This window comes from Rhagoletis pomonella, unplaced genomic scaffold (genome assembly GCF_013731165.1).
Source record: "Rhagoletis pomonella isolate Grant_MI unplaced genomic scaffold, Rhpom_1.0 Rhpom_scaffold_00004, whole genome shotgun sequence".
In the NCBI taxonomy this organism is placed as follows: domain Eukaryota; kingdom Metazoa; phylum Arthropoda; class Insecta; order Diptera; family Tephritidae; genus Rhagoletis; species Rhagoletis pomonella.
The window spans coordinates 37560563-37573035 of record NW_023458558.1 but is presented as its reverse complement, the minus strand read 5'-3'; the positions used below and the strand labels follow the sequence as shown (position 1 = coordinate 37573035).

The 12473-nt window shown below is 34.0% G+C and overlaps 1 protein-coding gene across 1 annotated transcript in view; it reads right to left on the bottom strand.

Moving 5' to 3' along the window:
- The window catches only part of LOC118737545, a gene marked incomplete in the record, with an annotated part of 159008 nt that extends 146872 nt beyond the window's left edge, over positions 1–12136 (bottom strand). Inside the window, 1 exon segment of the mRNA XM_036468119.1 lies at positions 12041–12136.
- Between the last annotated feature and the right edge of the window lie 337 nt (positions 12137–12473).

Here is a 12473-nt window from a genome sequence, read left to right as displayed (position 1 = left end):
TGAAGGTAAAAGCGATTTGCAAGACTGGCTGCAAATTGAAAAAAAAATCGGATTTGTTCAAATAAAATAATTATAAACAAACAATTAATGTGAGAAAATTTTTTTTAATAAGTACAATATGAGCATGTTTTTGTAAGTAGCACTAAGATAGTGATGCTTACGAAGGTGGGGCCAAACACTTACTTTCAAGGTAATTTCATGGCCCTTGATTAATGGAAAGCGAAAATAACGTTGGAATCGTTGTTAATCGTTTGTGTATATTTCATAATTTATGCATATTTTATGCCAATTTCATGGAATTGCAATTACCATATTTTATGCTTAAATAGTTTCTAACCGTTTGTGCCTTTTGTCGTTCAATTGAATGTTCGCCTTCGTTTGTTTCATCCATGGAAAGCTTGTATGCAACCCAAGGTGCTGGAGGGTACTTACTTAGAGCATGGTACATACAGTGGCGGTCAAAAATGGATGAAAGGTGTTTCGTTTTTAATATTTAAACTGTTTTCCAAGCCAAAAATCTGTTTGATATTTTTTTATAAAAATATAGTTTATGCTTTAACAAATTGCATTGATATTTAATATTTTTTCTTTGTTGACGCCTTTTTGCACTTTGTCCCATATAAACATAAATTTCTTGTGGAATACGCGCAAGATCGTTTGCGAAAAAAATAAAAAAAGTCAAAGCCAGTTTTACTAAATTTCGCTATTTATATGAAACCAGACCTGTTAACTTTCGTAATGATCAATTCAATTAGTGTTTATAGCCCACGAATTTGTAATCAATTATAATTAGAAATAATCAAAAAACAATCATAATTATTTTTCATTAAAAAGTAATCAATAATAATAAAAAAAAATCAAAATAAGTAATTGATTTAATTTGGTGATTACTTTTGATAAGTTTTGATTACTGTATATATATTTAATTATTTGTTCGATTTCATTGTAAGCAGATAGGCCTACAAAAGCTATGAATCGTACCAAGCTTTATTTCCACTGTCACACAGTGTAATTAATTACTACACATTACATAGTATTGGTATAAACCGAACAATTACATCTACATAAGATTAAACCGCACAACACTGCTAAAATTCAAAAGTGATTTAAAATTAGCCGTTGATGAACATTTAAAATCAAACAACATGACATTTCCAAGAGTCAAGAAATATAGAAAATACAAATAAACAAGATGAAGTTTAAAAGTTTGGTTCTCATGAGGGCAACGTCAAAATGGCTTCTACCTAGTTTTATGTACCTTGACTTGAAAAAACGCGTATTTAAAAAAATATATATTTTTACTTCTGACAGTCTTTTTTAACGATATGTCACAGTCAGATTTTGGGCAGTGCTTTACTGTAACAGTAAAATAATTAGAGCATTTGAACATAGTTACTTATACCGAAAATTCAAAGAACATAAATAAAGTGAACGCATACAAACATACATTTAAAATACTTTTTTTTTGGCTCTGCGTTTTGCGGAAAATCTTCTATCGCTTTCTATCGACGGCTTTTGAAAAGAAAACATTTGGAGATTAAACACTTCAGAATGTACTTGAATATATTGCCATGCACTTTACATTACAAACATATATGTATGTATGAGTATGTTAAGTAAATACTGATAAATACAGTAGGCATGAAAATCTTTTTTCGTTAAATATGCATACCTGTAACGGTATTTAGTTGTTATCATTTTTGTTGACTTACTCATGCGCTGCCAGTCATAGTATTCGTAGTACTTAAACGATATTTTACAAGCTGTTATTTAATGCTTGCTTATGTAGATGTAGACAAAATCTATGCAGTGAACACATAATGCCCACTTAAATATTAAAATGTGAAAATTATTGCTGTTATGTCCAATATTATTGACTTCTCACCCATACGGACAAATGGACGCAGCTGGAGATTCGTGTGTTGACAGTTACCGTTATTCAGAATTATGACATACACATAAATGTTAAAGCGGACAAATATGTGTGTGCACCAGTTGTCTTAGTTACTCTAAAAATACTTCAAAATGCATACGATTTTATGTAGAAAAAATTATATAAGTATCCGAAAAATAGAATTTGTTCTAATGCGTTTTTTTTTTTATTTAGTAACAAGGAATTCTGGTTTAGGTTTTATCAGACCAGCAAGTAAGTACATATGCGCAGGAGTTGGCTACCCTGCTTAATAGAATTATACATTTTTGCACATCTGGAGGCTAAGTATTTTCGTTTGACATTGATGGTGCAGAACTGATACCACCGCTTACTAAGATTGAATAAAGTAATTTTCTTAACAGGTGGCAACCCTACCCAAAAAAATAAAACATTTATGCTTATCTAAAGGCGAATACTTTCATTGGTCACCTCATATTTGTAATCCAGCGAATGGTGAAGATCTTATAGCTTTTGAAAAGGTGGCAACTCTACTCAGAAAAATAATACATTATTACACATCTATGGCTAAGTCTTTTCATTTAACAGTGATGGTGCAGAACTGATCCCACGCTTATTAGGACTGAATATAGTATTTTCGTAACAACTGGCAACCCTATTCAAAAAATAAGACATTCGCGATTTTCTAGAGGCCAAACGCTTTCATTTGACACCTCACCTTTCCTAATCCAATGAACTGTGCGCATCTTATAGTTTTTTAGACAGATGGCAACCCTAATAAGATTCTCAGTAAAAAAGGTCACAAAATCTCGTCAAAATCCGTTCAGTAGTTTGCGAGATTACCGCGAACAAAGAATCTCGACTTTACTTTATACTATGTATAGATAGATATCAATTAGTAGCCCAGTAAAATTAGATCAAATTGGTACGAAGAAAACAAAACATTTTTAACAGCGATTTTTTGTATGCAGTTTGCTTCTATTTGACACCTTGATATCTACCCATGTTGTCCATAAATTTCATATGGCAACATTTCGCCATCTTGGCTTTAGGTTTTTTGGGGTTTTTGCGATTTGCAAGCCTATTTTGCATTTTCCGTAAAAAATTGCTTGATACAAATTTGTAAAGAAATTAATTTCCCACATTTTTTATACAGAAGATTTAAAATTTTTTTTAGTAAATAATTGGCAAAAACTTCGAAAAAAATTTTACAAAGAAATGGATCTGTGAAATAGAAGTAAACTGAATCAAAAAATCGCTCTTACTAATTTTTTTTAGAAAAAAGTCTAATTTTACTTGGCTATAGTAGGTAGTTCTTAAAAATAATCAATTTCCATATATGGAAGATCAATTAATAAATGTGTATTACTTTCTAAAGTTAACTCAAGAAATCTAACTGCTTAAATGGATATGTACACTTGTGGTCAACTGATTAAGCTGTCTTATATATTTACAAGTTTTGCATATTTTTCTTTTGTCGATTTAATGTAATTTTTTTTTAAATAAAAGTCTAACACACTATATAAAAAGCGCCATTGAGTATTCCACCGTCACGGGTGGGACATTTGTACAGTAAAAGTGTACGTTCTTTTTTTTTAATTTAAGTACGCAGCCATTCTACATTTTGATAAATCTACACCTAATTCACTATCTTATGAGTTATTACTTACTTACTTTTATATGGATAAAACCTGAGTTATTTCTTCTGTCACGGTTGGGACAAAATATAGAACCTGCTTTTTGGAGCAGATATATTTAACGGAAACTCTGCGAATTTATTTCACTTTTCTGTGTGAACTTGATGTCTTGACATCGAAAAAGAACCACCAATATTAACAAAGCAGAAACTTACAGAAAATAGTTATTGCTTTATTATAAAAAAATCTGAAATTCCTCCGTCACGGGTGGGACACGTATGGATTTTTAAATGAAAAGGAACCTTTAGTGGGTCCATAGTGAAGATTATTAATTAAAAAATATAAGAAGTCAAGCAGAGCTTTAATTGACTCACTCTTTATCTTAGGATAGTGCATTTTATATGGAAAAAATTGCATACCACCGTCAGCAAAAAAAAAATATAAAATTTCAATGCGATTTTCAGGCAACTTGAAGTTTACACTTCATCCTACTTAAGTTTAGCGTGCTATAAAATGGCATACAAACCTCAATTTTTCTAAAAATTTCGGATAACTAGTATGAAATTTTTAGAGGAAATTGGTAAAGTTTGTTGAATTTTTGTGCAAAGTTTGAAATTTTGATGTATGTATGTATATGGTGCTTTTGAATAATGTGCCAGTTTTTTATAAAAAAAAAAAAAAATAATAACAATAATAGTAATAATAGATTGTCAGGGTTTGGCCGAGCTTATCCTCCGATTTGTGGCCTGCGCCTTGATGTTGTCACACGAAAAAGGAGGGGCCTACAGTTTTACACCGACTCCGAACGACGATTGTATTTTTATGAGCAGCTCTTTTTCATGGTAGAAATACACTCGGAGGTTTGCCATTGCCTGCCGAGGGACGACCGCTGTTAAGAAAAATTTTTTTTTTTTTTTCTCGATGTTTCGTTGACCAGCGCTTAAACCCAGGCCCTTCGGAGTGGTAGCGTTAACTGCTAACAACTACCCCATAGTGGCCGCAATAATAAACAAAAGAAAAATAACGAGAACTGCTCGAAATGTCACTTAACTTAATCCACTTACCGTAAGAGTATATAAGAAATCACCAAATATGACGCGATCGTTAAACTTAATCAAGCAATGCATTTGTATATACATAAGTATGTATGTAGGTATACATATATGTACATAGATACGTGTTTTATTACATATATAACTTATTTGGAAAATTCTATTTCTGCTACTACCCACTTGGTGACCTAGTTATTAATTTTAGTTACGTGAAAAGTGAATTTTATGATGACCACAAATAGCTTGAGAACTTTATGTTGTATTTTTTATATCACACATACACTTAAACATTCACCTTAATAGACAAATAGTAATAAACAAGTATTATTCGCTTTGCACCCAAAAAAACAAAAATGCCAAAAACTTAATGAACAAACAAATGTAGGCAGATAAAATTTATGTAAATAAATCTAGAAGTAGACAAAAGGTGCAGACGAACACTTTCTATTGTGTGGACAAGTTGCCCAGCTTTAATCTACTTTTAGCTTGTCTGATGGACTTCATTAGACGTTAAAGAACGAGTGTCACATACTTTTTATTAATGCCTTCTATCGAAGTGTGAGTGTATAAGTACGTGTATATGTATATTTGTGCTTCTGCTCACTATATTGATAGTTAGTAAAAAGTTTTTGGGCACGATTGACTTCCGGTATTTCTCACCCTACCACTGAACTGACGGATGAAAGTTTCAGATTTTTAGCAACATAACCCGTTTTTTATAGGTTGTTTTTTTTTGTCAGAATTGTCTTCATACCTAATTGCGAGCATTTGTAATTACTTAAGTTATAGAAGTTTATTCTAATACAGCGCTTACATTTAAACCATCTACTAAATAATTATTAAGCCATTATCTTAATAGGTAGGAGCCCAGCAAGATATTGGTGCTTGCAGTAAAGTTTGTGGTACAGGACGTTCTAAGCAGGACTAAAACCAAAACTTGTGTAGCGAATGCACACGGCCGTCAATGGACTCATGCCTTTGTTTGGTATAATAGTGTGGTGGACAGCTATGGATGGATAATAATAAATAGTCAGAATGGCGAGCTGAGTCAATTTAGCCATGTCCGTCTGTCCGTCTGTTTGTATGCAATCTAGTCTCTCAGTTTTCGAGATATCCGGATGAAATTTGGTAGGTGGGTGTCTTTTTATAATGCATTAATCATTTGTCGGAACCAGAAGAATGGGACGACTATAACATATAGCTCCCATACAACTGATTGTTCAGATATAAGATTTTGCGTTCTAACTCCTCCATTTATTTCGGCAGGAACATGAAATTTTGCACTGTTGTCACTCATAATCAAAAGAATACTTATAGTGAAAATGGTGAAGATCGGGTTCCTATAACCTATAGCCTCCATAAAACTCATTGTTCAGATATGAGATTTTTTGTTATAACTTCTCCATTTATGCAGCCAGAAGCAGGAAATTTCGCATTATTTTCACTTATTATCAACACAAAGTTTACAGCAAAATGAACAAAGATCGGGCCACTATAACCTATTTATTGCCTCCATACAACTGATTGTTCAGATATGGGGTTTCATTGTGAAACGCCTTTATATGGACAGCTAAAACCGATAAATTTGCAAAGTCTACTAAGAAAATCGTCAAAATCTATTCTGTATAAGCTTTATCTCCTATATCAATGATTGTTCAGATAGCAGTTTTTGCGATATATCTCCTTGATGTAAGAAGCTCAACCCATTAAATTGTGTTACCGGTTTACCGATCACAAAGCAGTCAAAATCACTTAGATTGGTGCTTTATAAGGTGTTAAATATGATTAAGTCACTTAAGTTCTTTAGAATTAACGCAACTTTCGAGTTTTGATTATTTCACATTTCCTTTCATAATAGCCCTGATCCAGTACTCCATGAACTTGCACGTTTTTACACGAACTTGCAGGAAGTTACTCCAAATTCCTCCAAAATCCTGTAAATGAGAGCGAGAGTGTGTAGAGAATGAAGTTGCAAGATTTTACCCGAACTTTTCTTCTGGTAAAATCTTGAAAAGTATCAGGTGATCAGTGGTTGAAGTTTTTACAGAAAAAATGTTTTTTGTTCCCGTACTTTTTGTTGTTACTCACTTTTTACTCTCACTTCAAAGAGTAATTTTGCTATTTGACATTTTTACAGGATTTTGCACGAAAAGTATAGGATCAGAGCTTATGTATTTTATTTGTTTTTCTCAAGGTATAAAAGGCAAAATTCAGCTGTAAATGTTCTTCTTTTTCAATAAAGGATTATCTTGGTAACATCATTTGTAACATTTTTTGGTGTCTCCTGTGAGGAGAACATATGTATATATTGGTTTTTGTTTCATTTTGGTGAACATATGGCGGAATTAAACTGGCCGTCAGCGGCCGGCAATGCAACGAAGCGTATACATGCGCCGGTGTGTGAAGCCAACAGCGAAACCCACGACATATTTCAACTGGAGCACGAGCCTAAATCCTTGGAAAATCACTTTCAGCGATTCACTCTTAATCACGATCATCTTATAGGCCATGCTGCCAAGGATGAGACGGCACCGCATGACGCCTTATGGGAAACAATTGAGGCGTTATATGGCGACAAAATCAGTTCCGGCGGCGGCCTCAACCGACCACGTGCTCAACACTCATAGGGCTCTGTTGGATGGGCGTTCGTTCGACATGAAAATTGACCCGCTGGTGATTCCCGTATTCGATGGGAGGATGTGTAATTGGCTTGCGTTTAAGGACGTATTTGAGACTCGTACACAAGTCCTCCTCTCCAGAATCGTTCAAATTAGAGAAGCTTCGGCAATCCGTCAATTCAAAGTCTTAGCATACCATTTTGGACATGGTTCATGAGTCACTACGCGCGTTGCGGGTTATGGAGGTGCCGGTAGATAAACAGAGCCAGACAGGAGTAGCAGCTTCCAGCTCTCAGTCCAGCACAGAGGTCTTCGACGCTACCCCGCAAGGTGTCCATCCTGCTCCAAACTTGTGACTAACATCGCCAATGACAAACTGCGTTGTCCAAGCAGACCTACGATTCTATTAGCAACCGCACGTGTATATGTACATTATTTCTTATAAGCTTGTAGACTTATATATTTAAATGTTAAACAAAATATATATATATGTACTGCCTAAAATAGCAATTTCAATATTATTTTGGCTTAAATATATTTACTTTTTAAAAATAATTTCATTGAAATGTCGACAGCGTGATAATGGATTTTTTTTTTTGTCTGAAGCACGTGATATTGGCAACATTTGGTTTCACCAAGTTATCGTGTGATATCGCACCTCTGGATTTTTTTCTTTGGGCTATGTGAAGTCAAAATCCTTCGGCGATAAGTCAGCTATGATTAAAAAAACTTGGAAGCCAACATTACACGCGTAAACCGCGTAATTCTGGAAAGAGTAATTGAAAATTTAAGCTTTCGAATGGAGCTCCTGCAGCGTAGTCGCGGACAACATTTTAATGATTTTTTGTCTTTAGTTAATTTCGGTGTTGGTTTCTTCGGGCAATAATAAAGGCTCCGTCACCCAGTTCTGTTTTAAGTGTTTTATTTAAAATTAAAATAAGGTCTATATGGATCGTCCTATACAAACGAGTCTCGTTTCTTTCTATAACACCCAATTTTGTTACAAACAAAAACCTCTAAAATTACATATTTTTTAAAAACATATAAGATGAAATTTAGCTGATTACCGCAGTCTGCCTTGAAAGAAAGATAAAATTACACAAATACTTACACATACATATGTACGTATGTTTACATGTAGATGCCCTGCAGTGAAAACCCAAACCAGTTAGAAAAAATACTAGTTCATAAACTAGTATGCGCATACCAGTGCGACATTTTCGAAGAACTTAAGCGTTCAGCGACATCTGCCTTTGAATTGCCAAAGCCTAAAATAAAACGCACGCGTCACGTGAAGACTACTGGTTCTGGTTCTGGGATCGCAGGTTCGAGGCCGCTTGGAGGTGGTTAAGATTTTTAAAGTTAGACCAATGTAAGTAGGAATAATTATTTCAATTTAAATATAAATAACAAACTAAAAATCTAGTTGCATTGCAAAAAAAAAAGAAACAAATATATGGGAAGAAATACTTGTGCCATAAAAAATAGATTAAATTTTTTTTTTTATTAAATCTAAGAATTACAAAAAAACGAAATAAAAAATATAAATAAAAGAAATATTATAAAAATAAAATAAAATTAAAAAATTTTCCCAGGGCTTGAACCGGGTACCTCAGGCATACCACGCGAGTGCTTTGCTCTGTCGGCCATTGGGACTGTTGGAGCAAAAAGGCATGCTAATGCTTTTCATGGGATGAATTGGCAGACTATCTCATCAACTGGTATGATGCTACTAGTATTTCTACTAGTAGATGCTGATGCATAGCTTGACAATTGACATCTCGTAGGACATCGCAATGTTAAAAATACCAGTCGCTAACATTGAAAAATGATAGAACGTGAACTAGTTGGGCTGAAACGCAAACTGGTAGAATTCTAGTTCACAACTAGTAGCTTTCCCTGCAGGGTGCCTACTAATCCATAGAATCATATTTAATTGTTATTAAAAGTATGTCAAACTTTTCAAGAACTGTAACAAATCACAGCAAGTGCATATGCGGCAAAGATCACAGACACTTGAAAGTATCGATGAAAGCTTATAATAAAATATTTTAACTCGAAAATAAAAGTGATACAGTGTGAATAATGTGCAAAAATCTTGAATATTTATATGTAGATACATTTATTCGCACCAAATGAGCAGTAATTAGAGGGTGAGTTCCCCATTGTGCTGTAGCGTCCAAAAAAGAAATATTAATAAATAATACTTTGGTTTTTAAAAAGTGCTAAATGATTCGCTTTTTTTTGGCATTCGCTGGAATCACCACTTTTGGCTTGCAGCTAATCAGCGTGAAAATGAGTACGCGCGTAAACTGCGTGCGATATGTGTTCGACAAAAAAAAAAAAATGGAATCAGCACACATTTCCAAAAGTAAATAGTAACATCAGTAATTTCAGCTTGCAAAAAAGCATCACGCTGCGTTTGTTGTCTGGGAATGTGGAGCATATGGCGTGCGATATGTTGTAGTCCAGCGGCTTTTGCTTTTATATGTAGGCGAATATACATATGTATGTTTGTATGTGCAATTCGTATCACACCTGGCACACGCTAAAGTAACAATTATACTACGTAGTACGTACATAGATATATACATATGTACGTATATTGGGGTGGTCATTAAAAAATTAAAGGAATCACATATAATTTTTGGTCCCAGCTGGAGACGGTTAAGGCGTGCCGCACAGGGGTCAAGGCCGGATGACTAAAAAAAAATTTAAGTTGTATTTTTTTTGTTTCATTTAATGCTCAAAATCGATGGTACTAAAGTCCGGGATATCACATATAAATGTTGGTCATGATTGGAGTCGGTTATGACGCCTTCATAGGGTAATCTGAATTTTGACCCCAGTCCGACACGCCTTAACCGTCTCCAATCGCGACCAAAATTTATACGTGATATCTTCGACTATAGTAGCATCGACGTAGGGGTTTAGGCTTAAGAAATCTGATGTACAAATGTGCTTCCATCATTTAAGGACCACCCTAATTTATACGTATTGTGAAAGTATTTGGGCTAGAAACAAAATCAAAGAAAAATATTTGTAAGCAGCATTTCAGAGTTGCGCTGATTTTTCTTGGCACACAAAAGATTACATACCGACTTAGCACGCATATTTCAGATGTTCTAAAAATATTTAAAAAGATTTTGTTACTTTTCAGCAAATTCAGTACTTAATTATTTATTAGTACTAGACTGGTACAGCAAAGATCTTGCTCCTCACCCTGCATTCGTATTTTGCGATTACAGAACTTTTAAGCTACTATTGTTCATTTCAGTGACGATGCTCAATGTGACTAATAATGAGACACAAAAATGATTAACAATTTTTTGCAACAATAACTAAGACTTTATCTTCTTACCAGCATACATAATTTTTCATGGCTATTAACGCTGACAAAGGTTGGGATATGCACAATCAACAGGCCGCTTTCCAAAAAAATTGCGCATAAATTGCAAAAAATTCTGCCGAAACTTTAAACTTTCCGTGCAATACTTTATTTTTTAATCTGCCAACATTTTTAATGAAGCTATCCCTAACGAAATCTTTATTAACATAATTTGTCATAATTATTATTATTGACATTGCTAAAGTGTTTCACAAGAACACAGTTCGAAGTAATATGGGCATATATGTAGTAAGTGGCTTTCCCTTTAGGCATTTTAGCGCAAAGTGAACGGCCTATGCGTAAGATTCAATATTTCAGAAATGCCAAAATATTTCTTCCACTCAAACGCCTTATTGCATGCGTTTATACTTTTGCAAAAATTGTTTAATGCGCCGCAAGAAATGAGGTAAAACTTCACTTAAATTAAGCAATTTATAAGGATTATGTGGCACAAGTAATGCCAATAAAAAGAAAACAGAAGGCTCACAATTTGTGCAAATCATGTCCAGCACAGCAACCGAACTTTGGCGTTGCATGAAAAAAGTAAAATTTTAAATGACTTCTTCTCTCATTCTCGACTCTTTTTCGGCCTTTCAGAAACAATTAAGCCACACAATTACACTCGGATGATTGTGAGAAAGCTGTGCGAAAGTTCTTTGCGAGCCCTTTAATTCCACATGTCCGCAAATGAGGTTAAAAGCAGATAGCATGAAGCAACTTAAACACTGATAAAGCGCCTACGAAAATTATTTCTGATTATTGTAATTTGTTAATGTCCTAAATTTCATTGTATGCTACCTTGCGGCTGTGATCCTCTCATTGCGGAACATGGGATGGACAGGGAATTACATTATAGCAAGTATGTAGGTGTGCAGGAGCAGGTGATGCAGTGAGCGATGTGGCAGCATTTTGCCACTGCGTGAAACACGCCCAAAATTTTTCAGAATTTCACTTAAGCGTGTCAGCGTGCAGAATTTTATTTATGTTTCTCTCCGTCTCTTGGGATCAGTGGCGCATCAAAAAGGCGTTTTCAAGCCAATGTGTCATCATTTTATGTTAACATACATAGTATATGTACAAGTATTGCAATCAAAACATAAATGGCATGCTAATCCCCAAATAAATCAAATTTCCAAAAATTGTTTGTCCTTATGTGCGATTTGTTGAAAGGGATCAAATTGAATAACGTGAATCGTAAAGAACTGAAAAAATATTTTTCATTTTTTTGACGTTGAAATAGTACTTTGCCGTGACTGTGTGAAGTTTTTCTTTCTGGAAAAATAAATACATACATATGTACAAACATAGCAGGCAGAAGTTTTAGAATATACTAGATTTTATAAATCCGTCGGAAAAATCACAACTTTTTTTGGTGATGCAGTCTAATGTACATACATTTAGCTTGAAAAAAAGTAGAATTTTAAATGAGTTTTCTCTCGTTCCCGGTAATTCTTCATTTCTCTTCTATTTCTTGGGCGCTAACTTCAGGCGTCAGGGGTTTTACGTCTCACTATCCAACTTTTTTATAGGAATTTATAAGCAGTGGAATTCTGAAAATATATTTAAAAGATATATAGCTTTTTACTTCGAAATTTTCTTGAGATGCTTAATACTAGATATAACAAATAAAATATTTGATACGCTCTTAGCTCAATATTTTCTTTTGAAAATATGTGAGAATCGGGAAGCAATTAAGTTCGCTTTTGTAAATAGTAGTAGATCGATGGATACTGATGGATGGATGCAATATAATGAATAACTAGCTTTTACCCGCGGTTTTCACCTCACGTTCTTATACAGATATGAAAAATAATTTAAGGAGGTTTCATTTTGTTTTTGGGCCCATTTGTAGCTGTATATTTTTTAAGCGACTTAAAATATTTAGGT